Source organism: Haliotis rufescens, unplaced genomic scaffold, assembly GCF_023055435.1.
Source record: "Haliotis rufescens isolate VD_foot unplaced genomic scaffold, xgHalRufe1.0.p SCAF_15, whole genome shotgun sequence".
In the NCBI taxonomy this organism is placed as follows: Eukaryota; Metazoa; Mollusca; class Gastropoda; order Lepetellida; family Haliotidae; genus Haliotis; species Haliotis rufescens.
In genome coordinates this window covers 1,781,833-1,809,736 of record NW_025963835.1, presented here as the reverse complement: position 1 = coordinate 1,809,736, position 27,904 = coordinate 1,781,833, and the positions used below count along the sequence as shown (strand labels likewise).

The window sequence follows — 27,904 nt, the reverse complement described above, 5'->3', positions numbered from 1 at the left end:
ATTATTGCACTTATATTGCAACATGCATGCACGTGTATGTGGCTGTTTGTACTAGTCCGGACTGATGCTGATTTTTAGTGCTAGCTCACTGAGATACCATGCCGCAGTTTAACATGAATACCCCACTCAGACACAGTATACTGACTCTGAGCCTACCAATCCTTGTTTTAGCCCCTTAATGCCAGTGCCAGACAGGGTAACAAAAAGTACCATCTTTTAACGTCTTTTGGTATGATGCGACCGTGGATCAAACCCCGGGCCTTCTGCTCTCTGGGCGGACGCTCTACCACTAGACCACAGAGGTGGTCTAAGGGGCAATGAGCAACAGTCAACTCCACCATATGGAATTATTTACTTGCTAGGTTCTTTCAGCAAAACCATAAATCTATTCAATTAGGCAAAAACAGTCTGCAATCATTACCATATCTAGCAAAGATCAAGGGTACTCATATGTGACATGTAATAGGGTTTGTAAATGAAATCTGCAAGTTATAAGAGGAACATGGAAAACAGTTGTCACAAATTGCATGTCAAGAAGACCGAAATGTTAAATGTTGATTAATTCCCCATCTTTTTGTTCATAAAAAATCATTTGATTAAGTAACATACATCCTTCATGGCAGTTGAATAATTAATTGACGTATCTCCATCTCCAAAGACAAACGAAACTTGACTCTAGTGTATTCAAGAGAGTATCATGGTTACAGAAATAAATCTTAGTGCAAATTCATCTTTCTTAATTATTTATCCCTTTGGCTATCAAGCATTCAAATTTGGACTTCACTTTGGTTAAAATGAATTTAACGTTTCTGCTAAAAAATATATGAATGCCTTAACTAGCAAAAACACATTTGCATGTGTACTTTCTTCCCTTGTCATCCCATTAACTAGAACTGTTTAAGCATAAGCATTAAATTATCAATGAACCCCTTTAAGAACAGACCATTATTCTGGGAAGAGAATTTTGCTCGAGACTGAAAATGTAAGTTTTATCATTCCTTTAAGACATAAATTTAAAAAAAACAAAAACAACCCGGTTGGGGGGTTCAGGGTGTGTGTCGGTTGTCAGGGTGAGTGTGTTTCTTTTTGGGGGGATGGGAGGCATGTGTACACACGTGCGTGGGTGGGTTGGTTGTGTGTGTGTGTGTGTGTGTGTGGGGGGGGGGGGGTGGGGGGGGGGGAAGAGAGAGAGAGACTTCTAGTATGCCCTAGAACAATTGTTTTGTTTTTGTAAAGGTACCCAATATCAAATGGTCAGTCCCTTAGTCTTGAGCCAGCATACTACATGTAGTTCCAAATGAGTTGCATCAATCAGCAACCAGTTGCTGACACTACCGAGGGATTTATCTAGACCTGCTCAGAGGCAGATCTTCAGCCCCATGTCTGCAGCAATTGCAAGTAGCAATTACCATTTGGGAATGACAACATTCCTATTTTATGTAAATATAGTTGTACCAAATATTTTGCTTGGTCAAAGTGACTTGTATTATACTGATAATAGAACCAAAAAAGAGGAAGAGGCTAAATTTTACATTGTTGTGTTGAATGCAATGTTACTACCCAACTTTAAAATACCTCTGAAAATATGAAAATAAGAACTTAAAATGAAATAACAATTGTGAACAAAATATCAATTTCTTCCCAATTTTCCTTCAAAGCACACTAGGTATGGAATCCTAGCTATATCCCTGCTATCAGAAAAGTTGCAAACAAAAGTGCAGAGGTTTCAGACAGCATATAGCATATGGTGAGATTCCCACCACACAATATCCCCTCATCAAATGGCCAGTTCGCACATAGACAATTTAAATGTTTATCTGAGTAAGGAAGTGCTACTTGCTGTCTTCTCACTGGCTGCAAGCAATCACCTTATCACCACACAATTTACCACAATCCATTATCCATAAGTAGATTTTTAATCATGTTTAATAATCTATACCATGTTATCAAATATTCATTCTCCTAATGGCTGTGTTTCATATGCCATGTTGTTTTTCATGGAACATTAAGGCTGGAATCACAAAAGCTGGATGTGTATAATTCAAGATAAGCATTTGCAGACACTTTATACTCAGTACATGGTATTGACACTTCACAAGCATATCTATAATGTAAGCTGTCACCAAGACTGAATGTTGTTGTTTAAGCTACTTTTACGAGATGATGACGATATGTATATGGTATTGACACTTCACAAGCATATCTATACTGTAAGCTATCACCAAGAATGAATGTTGTTGTTTAAGCTGCTTTTACGAGCTGATGACGATATGTATATGGTATTGACACTTCACAAATATATCTATACTGTAAGCTGTCACCAAGACTGAATGTTGTTTTTTAACCTACTTTTACGAGGTGGTGAGGATATGTATATCGTATTCGAAGTAATAAGCACCTCGCTCTAATAAACACCCATGGCCAATACGCACTTATGTATAGTACGCACCCTTTATTATGGGCAATCAAATCCTCAAAAAATATATCTCTCCTGTATAATATGCCCTGACTTTTCTTAAGTATCATTTCATGCTGTCAGTATATATAAGACTGTGATGATCTGTCATCGGAAATAGAATATCAACAAATCTGTATTGAATTACGCAAGTTAACCTTTTGTTACACTATTCAAGTGTTCATTGTATATCTGGGCTTATGTCTGCAATCTATTTTAATTATTTTATTTCAAACTTTCATTCAGTAATGTTAACATCAATTTCAGCCAAATCATGTGTCTTTTCGATACTTCCAACTTCCGTTAACTGGGTTCCATAGGGCCCGCTTTGTCACATACCAGGACAGTGCCAACTCATATTATTCACAGCAACAATGATCATATACAATGTTTCATTTTTCATGCGTCTACACATCAAGACAAACATTTGTCACAGTTAACTTTCAATGAGAAAATATCTAAAAAAAACCAAACTATTTACATGTTCTTAATTTTCCTTACAATGTCGCTTTGATGTGTAAACATAGATTGTCGTCCACCTCACAGTCAATTTTAGTAGCATATTCATATAATTATGCAAAACAATATGTAAAAGCGCCAGTCTGTTCAGATTTTAGTGTTTGTTTGAAACGAGAGAAAAAGTCTGGTCACATGATATGCAAATTCGCCTGTGGCAGTGGTGTTATGCGAAGTTATGTTACTTCCCAATACGATTAAATTAATTTATAACTAGATGTAATTTTTAGGCTATCTGCACATATTTTCTTCAGAAAATGTTAATAAGTCAGGTTCAGGTAGGTAGCTGAAGTACATTCAGCTGGATATATCGATTGTTGAACTGGTGACCTGTCATGACCAGCACTATAGCCGACATAATAACAACAAACACTTTTGGAGAAATAATATTTCAAGTTAATTTTACAAACGAGAAGCTGAAACAAAGAAGCGGAAATAAACATTAAATATATCATCATTATCACCAAAAAATAAAGGTATAAAGACATATAAGGTAATATTTGAAAATCACAAACCGCATGTTTATATTTTATTTTTTAACTTAACCTGCTGATTACCGGTACTTCCCGTTTGGAACAATGGCCACGATAATCTTTTTTATTTTTCATTAATGTGGAGCTTCGTTATCACAAAAATATGTAGATATGTTAGTTAATATGTGCAAGCATGCACATAGAGTTATTTGTTAGCGACATATATACCTAAAGGGCTAAAATACAGAGAGCGTTCGTTTTCTGCATTTGCAAAAACACGAAATTTACGATCTTTCAATTCTGTTTTTTTCATCAAATTTATGTTCTAAAAAGCACCCCCTGTTTCTAATTATTAATAGTAAGTATTAGTAACTAATCATTAATAATCAAAAGGCAAGAGCCATTTCTTGCCCACTAGATCTGCATCATTTTGAAATCAGCTAAACATTTGGATATAGTTAGGAAAAACATCAAAAGTGTAGACAATGCATCAGTAAGATTTTGCTAGAAAAAAACTTCCACATAAGTATTCGACCCAGGCTCATTTTCTAAGTTGATGGATTAAAAATGTTTGGTGAAAAATTATTTGCTTATGGTTGGATTTTCTCTTGAAGATAAAAAATATTCAGCCCTTCTCATTCATATTAGCCATATATCTGTACTACATCATATTATGACCAAAACATGCAAGTAATATTTAAAAATTCAATCATATTAACTTGTCTCATAATTTCTAAAACAATATTTTTAACATTTGACATTCCAAGTGGGCCAAAGACTTGCCTTAATGATCATACTTCCTCCTTTGCCTTATACATGTTGTCAGCTTTATAACAGGTGACATCCCTATCATTATTTGTTTCAAACTAGTTTTTAAAAAGGAGATCTAGATACTTTGAAGTTGACTAAATATATAAAGTCAAATAAAGACCAAAGTCTATACCATCTATGTCAAAGTTGTATCAACAGACAATCGTTTGTCAGAACAATTCCAAGACCATAACTGTCACACAATTAGGGATCAACTAAGCCAAGACCATCAATGTCAGACAATCAGGTATCAACAATGCCCAGACCATCAATGTTAGACAATCAGGTATCAACAATGCCCAGACCATCAATGTTAGACAATCAGGTATCAACAATGCCAAGACCATCAATGTCACACAATCAGGTATCAACAATGCCAAGACCATCAATGTCACACAACCAGGTATCACTAATACCTAGACAATCAATGTCACACAATCAGGTATCAACTATACCTAGATAATCAATGTTAGACAATCAGGTATCAACAATACCTAGACAATCAATGTTAGACAATCAGGTATCACTAATACCTAGACAATCAATGTCACACAATCAGGTATCAACAATACGTAGACAATAAATGTTAGACAATCCGGTATCACTAATACCTAGACAATCAATGTCACACAATCAGGTATCAACAATACCTAGACAATCAATGTTAGACAATCAGGTATCAACAATGCCAAGACCATCAATGTCAGACAATCAGGTATCAACAATGCCAAGACCATCAATGTCAGACAATCAGGTATCAAAAATGCCAAGACCATCAATGTCACACAATCAGGTATCAACAATGCCAAGACCATCAATGTCACACAATCAGGTATCAACAATACCTAGACAATCAGGTATCAACAATGCCAAAACCATCAATGTCACACAATCATGTATTAACAATGCCAAGACCATCAATGTTAGACAATGCCAAGACCATCAATGTTAGACAATGCCAAGACCAACAATGCCAAGACCATCAATGTCACACAATCAGGTATCAACAATGCCAAGACCATCAATGTTAGACAATCAGGTATCAACAATGCCAAAACCATCAATGTCAGACAATCAGGTATCAACAATGCCCAGACCATCAATGTCAGACAATCAGGTATCAACAATGCGCAGACCATCAATGTCAGACAATCAGGTATCAACAATGCCCAGACCATCAATGTCAGACAATCAGGTATCAACAATACCTAGACAATCAATGTTAGACAATCAGGTATCAACAATGCCCAGACTATCAATGTCAGACAATCAGGTATCAACAATGACAAGACCATCAATGTCACACAATCAGGTATCAACAATGCCAAGACCATCAATGTCACACAATCAGGTATCAACAATACCTAGACAATCAATGTTAGACAATCAGGTATCAACAATGCCAAAACCATCAATGTCACACAATCATGTATTAACAATGCCAAGACCATCAATGTTAGACAATGCCAAGACCATCAATGTTAGACAATGCCAAGACCAACAATGCCAAGACCATCAATGTTAGGCAATCAGGTATCAACAATACCTAGATAATCAATGTTAGACAATCAGGTATCAACAATGCCCAGACCATCAATGTCAGACAATCAGGTATCAACAATGCCAAGACAATCAGTGTCACACAATCAGGTATCAAAAATGCCCAGATCATCAATGTCAGACAATCAGGTATCAACAATGCCAAGACAATCAATGTCACACAATCAGGTATCAACAATGCCAAGACCATCAATGTCACACAATCAGGTATCAACAATACCTAGACAAAGAATGTTAGACAATCAGGTATCAACAATGCCAAGACCATCAATGTCAGACAATCAGGTATCAATAATGCCAAGACCATCAATGTCACACAATCAGGTATCAACTATACCTAGACAATCAATGTTAGACAATCAGGTATCAACAATACCTAGACAATCAATGTTAGACAATCCGGTATTACTAATACCTAGACAATCAATGTCACACAATCAGGTATCAACAATACCTAGACAATCAATGTTAGACAATCCGGTATTACTAATACCTAGACAATCAATGTCACACAATCAGGTATCAACAATACCTAGACAACCAATGTTAGACAATGCCAAGACCATCAATGTCACACAATCATGTATTAACAATGCCAAGACCATCAATGTTAGACAATGCCAAGACCATCAATGTTAGACAATGCCAAGACCAACAATGCCAAGACCATCAATGTTAGACAATCAGGTATCAACAATGCCAAAACCATCAATGTCAGACAATCAGGTATCAACAATGCCAAGACCATCAATGTCACACAATCAGGTATCAACAATGCCCAGACCATTAATGTCACACAATCAGGTATCAACAATGCCATGGCTATCAAAGGTCCACAATCAGGTATCAACTATGCCAAGACCATCAATTGCCAACAATCAGGTATCAACAATGCCAAGACCACCAATGTCACACAATCAGGTATCAACAATTCGAAGACCATCATTGTCAGACAATCAGGTATTAACAATTTCATAACATTTATATGTGAGAAAATCATGTCAAAACAATTCCCTTATGAAATAAGAACATGAATCAAATATGAATTGTCAGATGGTGAAGTGTTCATGTTGTAGAGCTAAACAAATTATTCATAACTTCATAATGACCTCAACCTTACAGGGGAATATAGAATGATACACACCATGCAGGAGGACACATAAAGACCTCAACCTTTCAGGGGACAATAGAATGATACACACCATACAGGAGGCCACATAATGACCTGACCTCAACCTTACAGGGGAATATAGAATGATACACACCATACAGGGGGCCACATTAAGACCTCAACCTTACAGGGGCCTATAGAATAATACACACCATACAGGAGGCCACATAATGACCTGACCTCAACCTTACAGGGGAATATAGAATGATACACACCATACAGGGGGTCACATAATGACCTCAACCTTACAGGGGCCTATAGAATAATACACACCATATAGGAGGCCACATAATGACCTCAACCTTACAGGGGCCTATAGAATAATACACACCATATAGAAGGCCACATAATGACCTCAACCTTACAGGGGACTATAGAATGACCTCCACATTACAGTGGACAGGTTAAAGCCTCCTTTTACTGTTTAATGAGTGAGTGAGTGTGTATTGTTTTACGCTGCTTTTAGCAATATTCCAGCAATATCACAGCAGGGGACACTAGAAATGAGAATCGAACCAGGGTCTTTGGCGTGAAGAGCGAATGCTTTAACCACTAGGCTACCCAATCGCCCCTGTTTAATGACAATAGCAAGGTGAACGAAGATAATGAACAATTACATACATTGTTAGCAATTATATCAGTAAATTTACTTCCAGTAAATTCTTTTTCAACATGTGCTTTTCATTGTTTAGAGAAAGAGAAATAGTTGCTGTTATTGGATCACTAAAATCAGTCAGTTAAATGATGCCTATAGCTATATATTTATTCCTTCTGACTTGTAATGAATGTTGGAACTGGCTTAGCGTGAAAAGGTTGCAAATGCATCATTTTCACTGCATTGATCCTAAAAAGGCCTGGTTGCATTAGAGGAAACGTCAATTCTTGTAGAACCTTTACACTGTTTGGACATGCATGCCAGAAAGCTACAGTGATGTGTAAAGTGATGTATAAATCTTTCAGCCATTGGAACTGGCGATGCTGACTCTTCAAACTCTTTGAACTAGAACAACATAGTTCCTCATACAGAAAGGCTATTGTATGTCAGAGAATATCCATTTACCCATATACAGATACTAGACAGTACATCACTGAGACTCATGTATTATTAAAAGCTCTAAGATGTTTAATGGGCACAATTCCTTTTGTTTCGTTTACATCCATCATGATTCAAGTAAAGTGATATTTTCTTACAACCATCCTGAGTACATGGAAAGCTATAGTGAAAGCAGTGGAAAGTTGTTTGCTTCACATGCAAAAACTGAAGCAGATGCCATCCTTAATATGTCCTGAATGTCTAAAAACTTTCCCACCAGAAACATGTACTGTCAATCTTGAAATTATTGCATCTCCAAATTAATACGACTGCTGACCCCTAGCGAAACTGCGACTCAAAATCAATGTGACTCCCCCCACCCCATCAACAGTGGAATGATACATATCCTTATCCTAATTCAATCAAACAGGAAATGGCACCGCTTATTAGCACTGGGTAAAGCACTTCCGCAATAACAATAAACAGTGTTTTCCTAGAAAACAACACACAGTTAATATGTTTATTCTCTTGACTGGCATTAATGAAGTTCAAAGGCAATAACATAATTGAACCAACAACAGTTCACTGATTGGAGTGTCAATGATACCTAGTTTGACAGGAGAGGGTAGAACTCTTGACCCCAGCAGTGGTAACTCACCGGATGCCTATTGTGTAATTCCTATTCTTATAATGGCATTGTTATGTACATTTTATTGTTGATAGTCATTTTGGAGACATAAATGCAAAGTTTAATTAATGCAAACAAAGACCACTCACATTTTTCGCATTTAATTCACACTCACATTAATTTCTAGATTTACAGTATATCATGAAGCACTCTGATTTCACCAAATCAGGGGACAGTTGCCCTCACGCATGCACTATGAAGAACATGACACAGAAAGGGGTGGTCGGGTAGCCACGTGGTTAAAGCGTTCGCTCGTCACGCCGAAGACCTGGGTTCGATTCCCGACATGGGTACAATGTATGAAGCCCATTTCTGGTGTCCATTGCTGGAATATTGCTAAAAGCGGCATTAAACCATACTTACTCACTCACTCCCCCAATCCTCAAACTACCTTGACCTTGACCCAATCATGACATATAAAAGGTTACATTGAGTTAAATACTTTGTGCTAGTGCCTATATTTCTCATGATTTAAATCCAAAATCTCATGAAATTTGAAGCATCTTTCACAATTTGACCTCTAGTGATTTTGACCTTTCACAGACGTTCACACAAGTTGATATGATTAAGATGATGTGATTGAGACCCTGCCTTAGAGATTATGTATACAAAGTTTAATCACATTCCATAAAAAAATAATTCTTATTGCCGCTGTCCTATTGCAGGAATATTGCTAAAAGTGGCATAAGACCATACTCACACTTCTTATTGTTCCAATCAATCAAAGATAGGGAACTGGACAATAATGAACAATCTTTCTTCGTATTCAGTTTAAATCTTTTGGCAACAATTGGTCAAATCTGTAAACTGAAAATACATACTGGTGTACCTCAATACTGCAATCATATCTGAGCTCTATTTTAGATGTTACCATATCAAACATATTACAACACAAGGTTTAAGAATATGAAACGAGAATCTAATCGTGATATACAGTATATGAAACACCAAATACGTACCTCTAAACAATGGCTGCTTAGATTCTTCATGGCTTATGATGCAGACATGAATAGTATCCTTAATCTTTTGTCCAACCAGAGATAAAATATTTAAAGTAACTAAACAATCAGGAATATACCAAACATTACAATAGAGATTGGATGTGTGTTTAACGACAGAAACATTATGATCAATGAGCGAAAGTAGCCGCCTTTGTATAATTAACACCTTCTATCTGATTCACATGTTCCATTTCTGCTTAATTACTAAAACCATTTATCTATTTTCATTGTTTCAGTGGATGCAGTCCTTAATCCATGTTGAGAATATGTTAAAAAATGGGCCTGGTTAAAACACTGCAAACTTACAAATCTTACATCATGTGTCCTGAAACTATGTGATGGACTAAGGGTTAAACTGATTAAACACAGCCATTGTGGAGCAAATTATGTTCGCTGGTTTCGATCTTCCAACCAAACATCAAAATCAACAAAGCATGGAAGGAATTATTGATTTCAAAAACGCATTAGGAGAATCTGTCTTTGGGAGCTGATGAACCGTTTGCACATCTATTAAGCTGGAGATAATGTATCTTATACTAAAGCACTGCTACCCACTGTCCTTTGTGTGTCAACATAGCATCATACAATGTGTTCTGATTAGCGATGCTGCCATGAAATCATCCAGAACATTCAACACTTTGGGTAAACCTCTTGAAAGGTGATAGCAGTAAAAGGTTGAAGAGTTTCATCTCATGTTTTAAACATAACCTCCAACTGGATGAACCCCTCTTGTGAGCAATGAAATATGAGAAGAGTAATCCTCAAGTCTTTGATAGGCAAGTTGAAGTTGGAAGAACATGAATACATGACACTTAAAAAAAGTAAGCCAATGTAGAACTGCTGTTTTTTAAATGCATAACACCAAATAAAATACTCCATGTATCATTCTTTTCTATATTCATCAGAATCCCATATTCACTGTGCAAGGTGCACAGGTCATGTTAAAATATATGCAATGCACTATATGACTCTTGATGCAACATGCGTCTATACAGGGGTCTTTATGCAATGTACTGCAATAGAAGGGACATTATATATAATGTGTGACCCATGAAGATCCGTGTTAGAAGTGGGTCTTAGCAATCTATGCAACAGGATCAGGTGGTCAGACTTGCTGACTTGGTTTACGGTATCACAACTGCTTATAGCGATGATCAGGGTGTTAATAACTGGATCTCTGGTTCAGACTTGATTATTTACATACAGAATATTGCTGAGTGAGGTGTTATACAACAAACAAATAAAAATACAATATGTGTTTCATTACAAGGATCATGTTGCAATACAGACCCCCTTGAACCCTTTAAAACATGTTCATTTTTTTTACAAACATCAGAAAAAGTTCAGTTTGAAATGCATATCTGTGATGGAATATCAACAATATCAACCACTCTGATGAATAAAACACACAGACCTCAAAAGAATTGACACCACACCTATTTTGCCTAACTGCCTCTCATTCAATGAAAACTGAAATCTCTCCTATCACATTGATCATTTTGCTTCTCTAGTGTTCATTGTAAATTTTAAAATAACTTACCTCTGCACCCTCCATATCTATAGTGATGAACCATTTGTAAAATAGATGCTATGACGATGAGCTCATAAATCAACAAGCATTCCGTCTCTGTTTATGGAAAAGTGGAACTCATTTATTTGCATGAGTTCACAGCAAAAAAGGCAAGGTGAGAAACTGGTTTAATTATATAGAACCAGCTGTATGTAATATTGCACTGTTTCATTCAGTGATCAGGGAAAATGACCAATTATGCTATGTTATGGGATGAACGTTGAGCAGTAACCTTACATAATTTTTATTGGTAATAAAAACAGAAAAAAAACTTTCCATAATCATAAGAAATTTCTGCTAAAAGCAAAGTCCATTGTAAGAGCAGACATAAGGAAAGAAAGAAATCCATTATAATAGCTAGGGAAATACCATACCACAGTATAACATGAATATCCCACTCAGACACAATATGCTGACAATGAGCCAACCAATCCCTTTAATGCTGAGCGCAAGGCAGAGTAACAACAAGAACAATCTGTTAACGTCTTTTGGTATGATGCGTCCAGGGATTAAACTCCTGACCTTCTGTTCTCCAGGCAGATGGTCTATCCTCTAGACCATGGAGGCAGTCTCCTGCATCATATGAACATACTCTGTTAACCATAAAAAGCGCCAAGTTCAATGTGTGCTGAGTTGAGTTAACTGACATTCCTGGTTGACAAAAAAGTAAACAGTGTTTCTCCATCCTCACTTTTGTTTTAAAAGAAAACTTACCTTCCGCCTCTCTTTTGCGGAAACGTACCTGAGAAACATTTATGCTATTATATGGGCCATATATTGTTCATATTGATTATGAACAGAAATAGATAGATGCTGTACAGGTGTGCTTTATTAAGTAACAGACTAGAAAACACAAGTTTTCATAATAGCTGCTGTTACCTAAATGTATATAATGAACCCTGAAATGGACAAACCAATTACTGATAACATTAGCAATGATCCATGCTGTCAGTGCCCAATAATATGTTATCGTTCATGATTACCCTAGGCGATTCACATGATGGTACTGGAACCCAGTCTGACCCTGGATTCTCCAAGCATGTCACACTGGAGTTTTGTTCTACCCCAAACCCCAACTGCATAAGCATAGAATCAAGGGGGCTGTCCTTTGGCGTCCTTATTATCATACATATGAAAAGTTAGTAAGAGGTGTCATCCATAACTTGAGATGAATTTGGCCTTAATAGGCATGAAACAAATATTTCACGTGGTAGGAGTTTTATTCTCTTCATCTATGCTTTCTTCATAATATATATATATATATATATATATATATATATATATATATATATATATATACATATATATATATATATATATATATATATATATATATATATATACTCAACAAAGAAATTCCATATAATTGAAATGCACCTTCTCTGAAGAAACTCAGTATCTCCTCATTCACTTTAATGTTTGGCTAGTGGCCCCAAAAAGCATACCTGAACATCTAAGGAACTTCTGAGAAAATGGACCCAAAAGTGACCATACAGATCAAACATATGTGATGGCTACCCCATTTTGTTAGTAAGGAAAAGTGGAAGTCCGGATTTACTGCTGAGTGACACAGAGTGCAGTTATAATCAGTCAAGTATTAAGTCATGGGAGCAGCTAAGGTTATTTACAAGCATAGGCAACATTGGAGATAATCCTGGCACACTGCCCAATGCTAGGCAAGATCAGTTGCCATATGTGTGTTTGCAGACTGATGAAGCTCGTTTTTTTCCAAAAAGTTTAAAACAGCTGGATTTGGCAGATATTTGTTCCTGTGTGGAAAATCTGAATGCATTTGGTAATGTAATGACATTGTTATGACTGAGTTGAACCATGCACACTATTTGAACATGTTGTCTCAGAGACCAGACTAGATTCTCTTTGATAAAGGCCAATTACTCAGACCACACCGATGGATTGCCTCCAAAGAAATTCATTGACAAAGTTATTTTTATCCCATAAAAAAATTAACTTGAAGAATTTTGTTTAGGCAATTGCATTTTGCTCATGTGGCAGTTACGCACAGCAAGTTTAACAACTTAACTCCTCTCAAATGTATCAAATTACCTATAGGTAACTGAGTAAGAGCAGGTGAACTGAAACAGCTTGACATATTGAATCATGTATTAATATTCAGTAATAATTGGAGCAAGGTGTACTCAAATTTCATGTCAACAAATTCTATTATATACATGAAATTTGCCTAAAGAGAAGTAAACAGCAGACTAAAATAACAATCCTTTTAAATGCCTTTCATAAACAAACAATTTTATTTTCAAATGTAAAATAAAGAATTGGTTCTCAGGCAACAGCTTTTGAAAAAATAGTGCGGGCAGGCAGTTTTTGTTGTTGTTGTTGTTGTTGTTGTTGTTCAAACTTGTATGTAACCAAATAAAAAGTTGTGTACAATCAACCTGGGAAAGGGCCTCACTACATAAAGTATTTCCTTGATGAGTAAACAACTGGAATACAGTATTTGACTACCTGTGGACTTTGTCTTTTTTAAAAATGGAAATAAAAACGAAACCTGTGGCAAACTTTATGATGAAGAGGTCGGCCTGAGAACCAAGACTATCTTTTTTAGCCATTTTTATAATACCCTTAAATTTCCACATAACAATGGCAACAACTTAGAGCTAACCCTTTTTCCAGAAAAAAAAATCCAGTAAAATCAATTGTTTTACTCTGATACAATACCTTTCTGCGTGAAGATCCGATGACACCTTCATAGAAGCTGTCATCAGAAGAACCCTAATTGACCTTTAAACACAAAACTCTAAATAAGTATACATGGACTCTTGAGCCAATCAGCAATCAGCTTTCTAAAAGAATTCATCTTTCTAGTAGTGTATGTGAAAACCTTCACATACACAAATATACTTTTGATGGTACTTCCTTTTTGGTGTAGATGCTCAGAAATAACTGGATGTATGAAATATCCACTACAATGTATGGCGCCATATACTTTCAGAACGTGTCATTTTCGTTTGTTTTCAAGATACAGAAATCAGATATGCTTGATTAAATGCTTCACTCTCTCGAAACGAGAAGTGAAAGCCTCGACAATGATTGGCTGACTTCCTATGGAGGTGTCCTTATATCTTCACGCAGAGAGGTATCATATCTGAGTATAAGATCAGATCCTAATGAGATTGATCAAATTCTCAATAGATTAATATCAACACACTACATGTATAACAAAAGTGAAAATCTACATTGTTTAACACTGCTAAAGGTGAATTTAAATATTCTCATTCATTTGCAGGATAGTTATTTCTGTGACCCTTGCCTACCATTTGTTTCATAAAAAATAACATGCTACAAATATGTGTGTATGAGACAGAGAATGTATCACTTCCTGCAATGTAGCCATTACATCTCATAAAGGTTTTCATTCAATACTGAATTACAGCATTAAATTAGCATGTAGAAATTATAAATCCTTATTTATCTCTCTAAATCTATATTTAAATGATACCAATGTTGGGAATGCTCTTTGGTGTAACAACCAACGTAACTGCCAAGTGCAGAATAGCAAGTTTAAATAGTTGAGGATTTGAAGAAAACAGTGTTATCACTAATCCCCACGATGAGTCCTATAAACCTTTAAGAAGAGATGAGCACAGCGGTCACCTTATGTCATCAGAAAAAAATGATTAAATGTGAAATTGATACACACAAAAGGCCCCTTCTCAGGAAAAAATAATTTGTAGCACCAATTGACAGGTATCTCTTAGATAAGCTAACTTCAGTAGTTTCTGAGAAAACTTTTCCCCCATTGCACACACTATGCACTTTGTAAAATAACATGGATCAAGGGCTGTAACTGCGTATGCTTAAAATCTAAATACATGTAATTTCAGTAGTTTCTGAGAAAACTTGTCTTCATTTTATGTGGAATGCACTAAGGGTCATAACTCATGAATTTAAGACACCAATTTTCAACCTCTTTTTAAGATCTTGATCAGTAATATAAGTGTGTAAAATTTCATGTCTCTAACATAAAAAGTTATTAAGAAAATTTGTCCCCTTTGAGAGTGACGGACGGACAAACTATTTTCAGTAGTTTCTGAGAGAGCTTGTCCCAATTTCATGCAATATGCGCAAAGTTGAAAAGCACAAAGCAAAGGCCTTAACTCTGTAAACAATGTAAGAACTCAGTTCTTATATAACCTGCCCCACTTCGTCTCAGGGGATAAAAACTAAACAATCTCCTTTAGCTCTGATCTTGCACCTTAAGGAAAACATCGAGATGTATGACAGCGATAAGATAGAAGAACTGCCATATGCTTCCTAGGAGTGGTGACAACTTAAATAATGAGATGACGTATGGCTGAGCAGATTAAACTATTGGTAGATAAGAGAGTATGAATGAAAGTTGTAGTTGTTCCACCACACAAATGACTTCCAGTTGACCTTCCCTGATGTCTTACAACACACCAGGTGTCCTTAACACGTATCCTCCCAGTGGCTCCTACATAGTTTTCCTTCACAATAGTTGTCACAAATGCAACAGAAAAGCTAACAATACAATGTCAAACAGATTTTCATACAGTTATTTATAAAACGTAAATAAACTTTGACATGCAAGTTAACAACTGGTATACACAGTGCTACCTTTTCACTGCCTAATACTGTAGTTCGGTCTGTCCTAAATCATCTTGTTTGTATCAATCCAACAGTTAAGGAATACCCTCATTACTCAATGTTTCACAGTCTCACATAGGGCACTATAAACAACATCTCGGCCTTGACTGAAAAGAAACAACAGATTGGAGAATAGTCCCTTTCACACCCGACCTCAACTCTACAGCAACATGCCACCCATACGATCACACCACCGACACCAATACACCATCATCACCATCACACCACCACCAATACACCGCCCATTCCACCTCACCACCCACACCAATACACCACCACCACCAATACACCAGCACACCATCTCACAATACACCACCCACACCATCTCAACACCAATACACCCCAACACCAACTCAACACCAATACACCTCCACGCCATCTCACAATACCTCACCCACACCAATACACCACCACACCATCTCACAATACCTCAGCAACACCAATACACCACCACACCATCTCAAAATACACCATCAACACAAATACACCATCATCACCATCTCACAAGACACCACCCACACCAATACACCACCAGACCATCTCACAATACACCACCCACACCAATACACCACCACGCCATCTCACAATACATCACCCACACCAATACACCACCACGCCATCTCACAATACATCACCCACACCAATACACCACCACGCCATCTCACAATACATCACCCACACCAATACACCACGTCACCATCTCACAATACACCACCACACCATCTCACAATACACCACCACACTATCTCACAATACAACATCCACACCAATACACCACCACACCATCACACAATACACCAGCACACCATCTCACAATACATCACCCACACCAATACACCAGCACACCATCTCACAATACACCACCCACACCAATACACAACCACACCATCTCACAAGACACCACCCACACCAAGACACCACCACACCATCTCACAAGACACCACCCACACCAAGACACCATCACACAATACACAAGCACACCATCTCACAATACATCACCCACACCAATACACCACCAGACCATCTCACAATACACCACCCAAACCAATACACAAACACACCATCTCACAAGACACCACCCACACCAAGACACCACCACACCATCTCACAATACATCACCCACACCAATACACAACCACACCATCTCACAATACATCACCAACACCAAAACACCATCACATCATCTCACAGTACAAAACCTACACCAATACACAACCACACCATCTCACAATACAAAACCCAAACCAATACACCACCACACCATCTCACAATACACCACCCACACCAAGACACCACCACACCATCTCACAATACATCACCCACACCAATACACAACCACACCATCTCATAATACAAAAGCCACACCAATACACCTCCATGCCATCTCACAATACATCATCCACACCATCTCACAATACATCACCACACCATCTCACAATACATCACCACACCATCTCACAATACATCACCACACCATCTCACAATACATCACCCACACCAATACACAACCACACCATCTCATAATACAAAACCAACACCAATACACCACCACACCATGTCACAATACACCACCCACACCATCTCACAATACATCACCACACTTATACACCACCACACCATCTCATAATACAAAACCCACACCAATACACCTCCATGCCATCTCACAATACATCACCCACACCAATACACATCCATGCCATCTCACAATACATCACTCACACCAATACACCACCACACCATCTCATAATACAAAACCCACACCAATACACCACCACACCAACTCATAATACACAACCCACACCAATACACAACCACACCATCTCACAATACATCAATCACAACAATACACCACCACACCATCTCACAATACACCACCCAAACCAAGACACCACCACACCATGTGACAATACACCACCACACCATCTCACAATACATCACCCACACCAATACACCACCACACCATCTCACAATACACCACCCACACCAAGACACCACGTCTCACAACCAACACCAAGTCACCACCCAACCATTTAAACATCCCATACAATCACCAACTCTATCACCCTGGTAAGCATGCATACATTAATCCAGGAAAGAAATTGATGTCATTTTATCAGTTACAACTTCCAACTTCCATCAAAATATACAGATCACCACTCAACTTACATATTCTTTCCAACTGAAGCAAAGAAGAATAACCCATAACCCATTTATGTCTCACACTGAATGTTACACATCTGCGACAGATGTCTAGACAAAAACATAATCAATGATACTGACTGAAGCAGAACAATGAGGACAATTAAATAAGAACATTCATCTATATCTTCCCCTTCCTCTACAACAGGAGTTAGAAACCGAATTTGAAACTTGAACTTCCATCAGATCACAGCATCAAACATAATACCATGGGGAAGGAAATCCATCAACCTTTAAGAGAGACTGTAAGCTTTGCTTGACAGTCTGTTGTCAGTTTTCAGTCTAAGTCTGGTCTGGACAGTATAGTTTCAATTTGTATTGTGAAACTGACACATTGTTTTTGCGTCAGAAGGGGAAATCATTAACTGTTAGATTAGCATACATAAACAAATTGTGTGTCAGGCAAAGTAAGTGGTGTCTTAAGGGACCAACTAGTCATTATGTTAAAGGAATAATATTATTTTGGTCCCTCAGTTTCTTGAATGGAGGCAAACAAGTATATTTTAGACATCCAGTGAACAATATGTTGTGAGTAGGGCAGTACACAACACTGTCATGACGTGAGTCTCAGGATTAGCATTGTTATAGTTACAAACAACAAAACAGCATTATCTCTATCCCCCACCATGGGGCACATTAGAATTTTGTATGTCCATATACTAGTGAATATAAACTATAAAAAAGTCCTATAAAGCCTTAAGAAGAGATAGGCACAGGGGTTGCCTTATGTCATCAGAAAAAATGATTAAATGTGAAATTAATATACACAAAAGGCCTCCTTCTCAAACTCATTTTAAGATCATGACCAGTAATATTAGTGTGTAAAATTTCATTTCTCTAACATAAAAAGATTTTAAGAAAATTTGTCCACTTTGAGAAGCCGAAGAACCAAGTGACGGACGGACATATGGACGGACGGACAGACAGACAAACTCCATTCCTATATCCCCCGCCCCACTATGTGGCAGGGAATAATAATGTGGGCAGATGACAACATTGTAATAATGCCAGTCCCAGGATTATCATGGTTATAGCTACAAATAACATGGGCAGATAAAAACATTGTAATAACGCCCTTCTCATGATTAGCATTGTCATAGTTAAATATTATGCGGGCAGATAACAACCTTGTAATAATGCCAGTCTCATGATTAGTGGGCAGATAACAACATTGTAATAATGCCAGTCTCATGATTAGCATTGTCATAGTTAAATATTATGCGGGCAGATAACAACATTGTAATAATGCCAGTCTCATGATTAGTGGGCAGATAACAACATTGTAATAATGCCAGTCTCATGATTAGCATTGTCATAGTTAAAAATTATGCGGGCAGATAACAACATTGTAATAATGCCAGTCTCATGATTAGCGGGCAGATAACAACATTGTAATAATGCCAGTCTCATGATTAGCATTGTCATAGTTAAATATTATGCGGGCAGATAACAACATTGTAATAATGCCAGTCTCAGGATAAGCATTGTTATAATTACAAGTAATGTGGTGCAATAACAATGTTGTAACAATGCCATTGGTATCATTACTAGTAGTGACATATTACCACTTTATTACTATTCATGATATATGACCACCATAAAAGATACCACTAGCTGCTAAATTATTTCCTCCTTATGTTTTTCTACTAAAAGTAATAACATAAACACAAGTATGCGATAAACGCTGTACCTAAAACTGCCAACAGTCCCCATGGAATGACCTCAGAACAAAACTATAATGTATTTTTACTCATAAAAACAGATGTCCCCCACTTTTTACCACCCCACCCCCCGATACATTAATTTAAATTGTCACTATAAATGTGTTTGAACATCCAACACTTAGTAACCCTTGTATGAGTTAAGTCTTGAGACTAAATAGAAAACAGAGAGAGATATAATTTTGAAAATTTCAAAATAGCAAAAGACACTTATTAGATAAGCTGATTAGAAATACATAAGCCAAGTTTTGTGGAACAAAAATGAAGGGTTTTCAAGTTATGGCTCGGATTATAATGGAACAATGCCAACAGGAACATAGGCAAAAACAATATGTCTTTCATATGTTTGTCATTATGTACTTCATGTGTCAATATGGACAGCAAAGTGCTAACAGTGCCAGTTTCTCTACAGTTCTAAATCTAACAATTTTCTGATTGATGCAAACAAAGATTGCATAAATGACCATGATGTTGTCCATCACATGTGTGTGTGAGTGTGTGAGTGTGTGAGTGTGGGTGTGAGTGAGTGGGTGGGTGGGTTGGTGATGTGTGAGTGAGTGGGTGGGTGGGTTGATGTGTGAGTGAGTGAGTGAGTGAGTGAGTGAGTGAGTGAGTGAGTGAGCCTGTTGTAAAGCGACTTTAAACAGTATTCCAGTTATATCTGAGGAAACATCGAAATGATGCATAAACCTAGAAACATAATTGAGGCAAACTGGGATTCAAACCCACAATCATAGGTTTCTAGCATCCCAAAGGGATGCAACTATGCACAGCAAATTTAGGTGCCCTAATTGAGCGAGCACCCATGCCCAAGTTAAAAATCAAATCATCTTACTTTCACAGCAGTCACAAACATATAAATAAAACATGAATACGATGTATGAGATGCATTTGTATAGACTTCATGCATGTGATGTCTGTAATCGATTCGTACTGTAAGGAAACACTGGTTCCCAAGTTGAATAGGCCACAATGGGTAATTCTACACAGTGTTGTTATTCTATTGTTTTTGAAAACTTTCATGCCAGTTTGTATTCCATGAACTCAAACAAACCTGGGTAAAAGTGAATTATTTTGCATATTTTACATAAATATGCAGCTTATCTACAACTGCGCTACACTGATTTATCTGCCACCATGGCATGGTGGGAGAACAGTGCAGCAACAAACAATTACTTTTTTATGCAAATTTTGTGAGATGAGAGCACTTAATATTGTCATGTAGTCTTACCTTAATTAAACAATATTGTTGGCGTATTATCGTGCGAAGTCACTTGCTTCCCACAAGAATGGTGTTTGCATAAAAAAATATTTGATTCTTTAGCCAATGACAAATGCACAAATAACCCCCTTTAGAGTGAGTGAGTGGGTGAGAGAGTGAGTAGGGCTTAATGCTGCTTTGAACAGAATTCTATAATAACAAGGCATTTCAGCATAATGTGACAGGAAAGCCCGAAGTTAAGCAGGTTTCAAGACGTTAACCACTTCAGTGAAAGCCATGATCAAGGGTATGGTGTTGACAAACCAAAAAACATAACCAAAGCAAACCGGGAATCGAACTTACGATCTCATAGGTTTCAGGCATGCCCAAGGGACGGAACTCTGCACTGCGAATTGCAGTGCTTTAGACAGCTGGGCCACTCAGGCCTCAAACTCCCTTTACAACAGGCAAGGGGTCATCTTTACGCTAAAGTTGTGAGGAAACTACATGCAACTGAAATTCATGTCTGAATATCTAAACTTTTCTATTAAAAATATCTACAGAAACCCGCCATGAAATAATTCAGTGTATACCACATATCTCCATAGTTTCAAGTCAACAGAAAGCGCTGCTTCAAACATTTTAATACGGGTGAACATTCACTTCACAATGTGCATACAAAATTCCTATTGCTATTTGGCATGCAGGATATCAAAAGTGGTAGATATTACAGGTTTGTAACACTGTCGGCATTATTCTGTCACGGACTATGACCTCCATGGTGTAGGCTAGACCATACATGCCAATGTGTGGGAAAGTGAACATCATAACACAGCATACAAAGCAATCTTTGCACTGTGATGATAGCAGTAATATTAAGAACGTGAGTTCTATTATATGGTTCGACACATTCCCGAGACAAGTGAAAATCTGGGATCACTGTGGGTTTTCTGCCTGAATCAAACTGTGTCATTTTAACCACTTATCTGAAATGAATTGTTGACTAGTCAGATCTGAATCATGTCAGCAAATATGCTTTGCATTCACTGTGCAGCTCAAAATGCTGTGAAACGGGAGGTAATCTATAGCCGACATGAAATGATTCTGTTGGGAATCAAAGACTAAATATCAAACTGCCAAAGAGACAACATTATATGTCAAACTAAAAGGGAATTATTTCCAATTTTATGACTGGTCACATACTGTTTACATCAAAATGGATGAGCTTTCCGCAGCAATGTTCTTTGAACTTTAATATCACTGCATTGTCAGTTCGTGTGACATCATAAACAGAATATCATTGCACATTAGAAATTGAGAAAATGTATGAACGTTCATGGTTCATGTCCATTTGCTCAAACAACAGCACACTAACATATAAATAACCATGTTTTCTTACAAATAAATGTTTTACACTATTAATTATACGTTTATGCAAAAATGTGTGAGTGACTTCCCTATGTTCCTCTGCAGTAAAATGCAAATGTAGCTTAGCAGTTAATAAATGTGCTGAGCAAATTATTTAATAGAATGCACACTAATGCAAAAATGAGAATATGTCATCCAGATTTTGAAATAATCCATCTCAGAAAAAATATAAGTACTCTGAATACATGTATGCTTGCCTGTTTCATAAACGCCTGGTGTCATCACTGAGTTTTAGTGATCCATTCATATAATCAGTGATCCATTCATGTAATCAGTGATCCATTCATGTAACTTTCATCATTCTTTGGCCTTTTACTTTAATGGAATCTGTTACATACATATCCAAGACTTACCATTCTCTGTTATTGACCTATTGAATCCTTAACCAATAATGTCCATACCTGTATCAATCATATTGCTTGACACAAAGGCCATAAATACATTGTCATGATTTTAGCAAATTTTGTTTAGACATTCAGCTATACTATTACCGGTACACAATTTGAAAATTATCTTCATCGTTTTGGATGATGATCAGTCAATGTCCTAGAAAATGAACTGATCTGAAATCCTGCTATGCTACTGTATGAAATTCAATAGGATTGATGTTAAGCATGTAAACTAGCAAAGCGACCTCTGACTAGTGTCCAAATGATTTATTAACTACTTCTTTCTATATTAATTTTGGTTCTTATCAATTAATAATGTGTCTATTTTCAGAAAATGACAAGCCAAAGTACTTATTTTGATCATGATTTGTATTACTTTATGATGAATTAAAGTTTTTATCTTATCTTAAAGATTTTATTATTAAAAAGTATGCATCAATCATATTAAATCAATCATTTAAAGAACCACTATTACCGTATTCAACATAATAAGCGCCCCTCTAATGAGCGGCCACGGCGATATTTGCAAATATATTGGCTAGTGAACAATCCCAATTAGCACACTTCCGATTGATCAATGTACACAAGATATTTATTAGTTTATAATACGCACTGTGTTATATGTACCCTTAATTATGGGCAATTAAATTCTGGAAAAATATATCTGTCGTGTATAATACGCACAGACTTTTCTTTTGTATCATATCAGGCTGTCAGCATAAACCACGAATCTTACGATCTTTCAGCTCTTTCTCCAAAATTATATTCTAATAAGAGCCCCCTATTTCTAATTTTGAGAGCACCCTGGGCGGTTATCACATCAATTACGGTACTTTGGACATTCTGTTTCTGTGCATGAAATTAGAGCTTCATCTTGGAATCTTAAGGTTACTTCCAATGTTATTTAAACATATATAGTTTTATTCAATGAAACTGGAATGATCAACAAGGCAAGAAGGATGATGTCAACACCTCCCCAGTACAAGTTATGTTCCCGAAGGCAGTACACAACACAATACATGATGATAAACTAACTACTGTTTAAAAAGCAAGTAGTGATAAACTGTTTTCTATTTTAGAAATGAATGACAAATTTATTCTGCATTGGAAAGTAAATGACTTATTGACAAATATTTACCTTTTACAGTATCTTTTTCAGAGTTCAACAGTGTATGCTCAATGTACTTCTGTTCCCATGATGACTGTTCTGTTCTACTGCTAATGCAGGTTGCTTTGAAGATGTATAACTCTTTGTATCTGTAACACAAACAGAAATAGACATAGCATAGCTTATCAATTAATTCCACATGATAACGAAACCACAGTCAGTCCTGTTGGAGGCACTTTCTAGGCCAATATGCCAAGATGACAACAGCAAAGAAATGATGTGGTTGGTTGACTGGATGACAGCTACAAGGAATTAATTATTGCAATGTTGATAAGCTATGTGTGCACACTGTGTAAATATGCATATTTAAATTACACAAAGTGTGCTCACATGTATACTGGCTTGTAAGTTTCTCCTCCAGTCTGGCAATCTCACATACAGAGGGTCCCTTGGGCACGCCAGAAACCTATGATTGTGGGTTCGAATCCCGGTTCCTGGGCCTTACTCCCACATTAAGCTGACACGCCGCGATATAACTGGAATACTGTTCAAGCGGTGTTAAACCCAACTCACTCACTCACTCACATACAGAGGATAATGAGCCAGAAGGAATTTATTCACGGAAAATCTGCTAGAACTGTTTTGTGAATGGTACCCTCCTATATTACAAGTGAACAAGTGAATTATTCTGGCAACCAAACCTCCATACCCTCACAGGGCAACAGCCATAAAGGTTTGAATATCATATCATTTGACATACACACAAATTAAAAAGTGTTCATTCCAATCTATGTCTGAAAATAAATTTTAACCTTTCAAACAAATGTGGGCTGTGTTGTCGAGTTTGGGTTTATAATTTCAGGATAAAATCAATGAGTCAACAGATTTCCCCATCGTCCGAGCAAAATTTGGGTTTGTGATACATTTACGTAAAGATATGTTGTAGGCAACAGGTGTGAATAAATCCCTTTGTCTGGAATTAATACAGAAGTTATTGATCCTCAGCTTTAAACATTTTCATCTTAATAGCTTACTGTAAATCATGAAATTAAGGCTTGAATTAATACAGTGACGCATTTTTATCGGGACAAATCATAGCTAATTGTCATGTCAGGTTCTCTGCACATGGGCGGAAACAATGACCTATATGTAACAAAGCTCACAATAAACAATGTAACTGAGCACTACTGGTAAGCCAGTGTAAGTTAAGTCCTGACCTGACAATTAACCTTGCATGACAATGTGTGATGTCCGCCCACTGGAGCTTACCACTGTGGAAAAAGGGGTAGCGGATGGTCTGAGGCAAGTAGTACTATGTACGAGTGCATGTCCTATCTTGGCTTACGAGTTCTAGTCACACCTCTCAATAGTCTATGAGAAACACATGTGTCCACAGGAGTGTAGTCAGTTTCATCATCATGACATGCATGTGTTTCAACTTATCCTAGATTACCAGTAGATATAGAAAGTGCTTCTAATGCTACCATCACACCATAGTAGTTCTATCCCATTCTACCTCGTTCTAAACAAAATACTGAAACGGGCTGTGATCACGGTAGAACGCGTAGTTTGGCATAAAATACGATGATAGTTCATTCATAAGCAGTCCTCAATATGTCTATCTCGTTCTTATCTCGTTCTTAGCCAGTCTGCAGTCCGTTTGTATCCAGTTCAGATCGTGTAAAAGTGCCCGTTCACCTCATCCCGACAACGTTTCGAAGCAGTTCTAGCACATCCATAGCCATTCTCAACCCGTTCTTAACCAGTTCAACCTCGTTCTACCTCGTTCACACTACATCCAAGCCAGTTCTAACTAACCCTTAACCCGACCAGCTCGTTCGGAATACATCCTCAGCTCATCCCAAGTGCGTGTGTATTCGCGTACTGGCCCGTCCTGGCCCGACTCCTATGGATACCGAGTGCATTGTAGCCATTCTTCATTCAAGTTCAGGGCTCCGAGCTGTACACATCATGACTCCAAAGAGAAGTCGACCCGATCCGTGTGCACACGTTCTGAAATTTATGTCGGACTGCACCACATTGTAACACGAAGTACAGCACTTCTGTTCGAAGTACCGCAATTCCGTTCGTAATACGTCTTTCTCGTTTTAAGTACTTAAATCTGACTAATTGCAGAACGGGATGGACAGGCAAATTTTGAGCAGACTCAAGGTTCTAGAGCACCCTCCCCATCCAAGCCTGTCCATGAAGTTCGTAAAAAGACTGTCAATAGTTGCTACAACGTCCGCTACATTCATACACAGTTGGAGCCCGTTCGACAACATTTTCACAAACGTATTGAGAACTAGTTTGGTGTGATGGTGGTATAACAAAGTTTCATGTCAAGTGTAGTCAGTTTGTTTAAATAAGTTGATCAAGCAATGACGACATCTTTGTTCTGGGTAACCTTGTCAAATAATCTAATAATTGTAAGCAAAACACTACTCACTGAAGTAGTGCAGCAACAGCAGTGATGGTGAATACGTAACACGGCTTCTTCAGGTTAACAATATTTGGAATCTTTACAATCTTTGTCAGTGACCCAACCTATCTCAATTAAACAGGCGTTATTTAGAATTTCCTACTTTTGATGTCATGGAAGTTAGATCACATGTCAAGCAGTTGAAGTTAAGTTGAAGCAAAAATTATTATTCAGTTGAAGTGCTATCACCTCATACTATATCATGGAGGGGGGCATGGGTGGCCCAGTCGTTTAAGGCGCCGCGATTCGCTGTGCAAAGTTGCGTCCCTTGGGCACGCCAGAAACCTATGATTGTGGGTTCGAATCCCGGTTTGCCCCGATTATGTTTCTAGGTTTGTCAGCACCATACCCATGCTAGTGGGTTTCACCGAAGTGGTAAATGTCTGAGACCTGCATCTATTCGGGCTTTCCTCCCACATTAAGCTGACAAGCTGTGATATAACTGGAATACTGTTAAAAGCGGCGTTACACCCAACTCACTCATTTACTATATCATGGAAGTCTAAGTCTACATCTTGGTGTTATCGTAATCACTTTACTGATTAGTTTTTATAGTTCTTAGGCATGGCTACTCGCATAATTTCATGATGTATTTTAGGAAAGGGTTCGACACTCGCATTTATTTGGTGATGCATTAATTTCATGATTTACAGTATGTGATATTATGAAAAGTAATGAGCATGCTAGCCTTGAATTAGTATCTTAAAAAAACATACACAGTGAACTTGCTTTGTTTATTAGTTATTTTTTATTCACATAATTCATTATTATGTTTAACTATTCACAACTACCTGTCAGTATCAATATTTTTACAGTTACTGATTGAAATATTTAGAACTCTAATTTTCTCAACAATAATTTCTTTTAATATAGTGTTAGTTTAGTTTTATTTGCTCTATTTTGTATGTAAAACAAATATTGAAAATCTTTGAGAAGAATAACCTTTACAGTCTGAAATGTAAGAGCTTAAGTAATGGTATAAGTTCATCTCCAAATTTGGACCTATTGGTCTTTTAGCGATGGTACAGTATGAATAAGTAAGTACTGAGTTTATTTATAGAAATATCATATATCTATAACACAGAAATGATAATGGAGGTCAGCAGTGTCTGACAAATCGATTTCATTATTCATTAGAATGTACACAAGATTTAAAAGAGTAGACAAGTGGTGGATGTTGTATCATGTGACGATTATGTTTCAGTACAGACGTACAAAAACATTCATAGACCTGACAAATCATTGTTCAAGCATTACAATCCACAGCAATCTGATCATACAAAATCAGCCAAGTTAAACTGTAACAACTCAAACAACCATTTACTTGATACGCCATGGTGATACCAATCCTTCGCCATAAATACAAGATCAGAGAATCAAAAGGGTAATATAAAGCCACTTCGTTTTCTTTTCACATTTCTGTTAACGTTTCTGTTAATTACGAGTTTCCCATTT

At 37.2% G+C, this 27,904-nt stretch overlaps 1 protein-coding gene across 3 annotated transcripts in view; it reads right to left on the bottom strand.

Moving 5' to 3' along the window:
• LOC124114062 overlaps positions 1-27,904 on the bottom strand; it is a 172,096-nt gene that overhangs the window by 71,012 nt on the left and 73,180 nt on the right. For all 3 annotated transcript variants that reach the window (XM_046474600.2, XM_046474603.2, XM_046474601.2), the window contains one exon: positions 23,998-24,116. The gene's annotated coding sequence lies outside the window, so the exon portion shown is untranslated. The remainder of the gene's footprint in view (positions 1-23,997; positions 24,117-27,904) is intronic.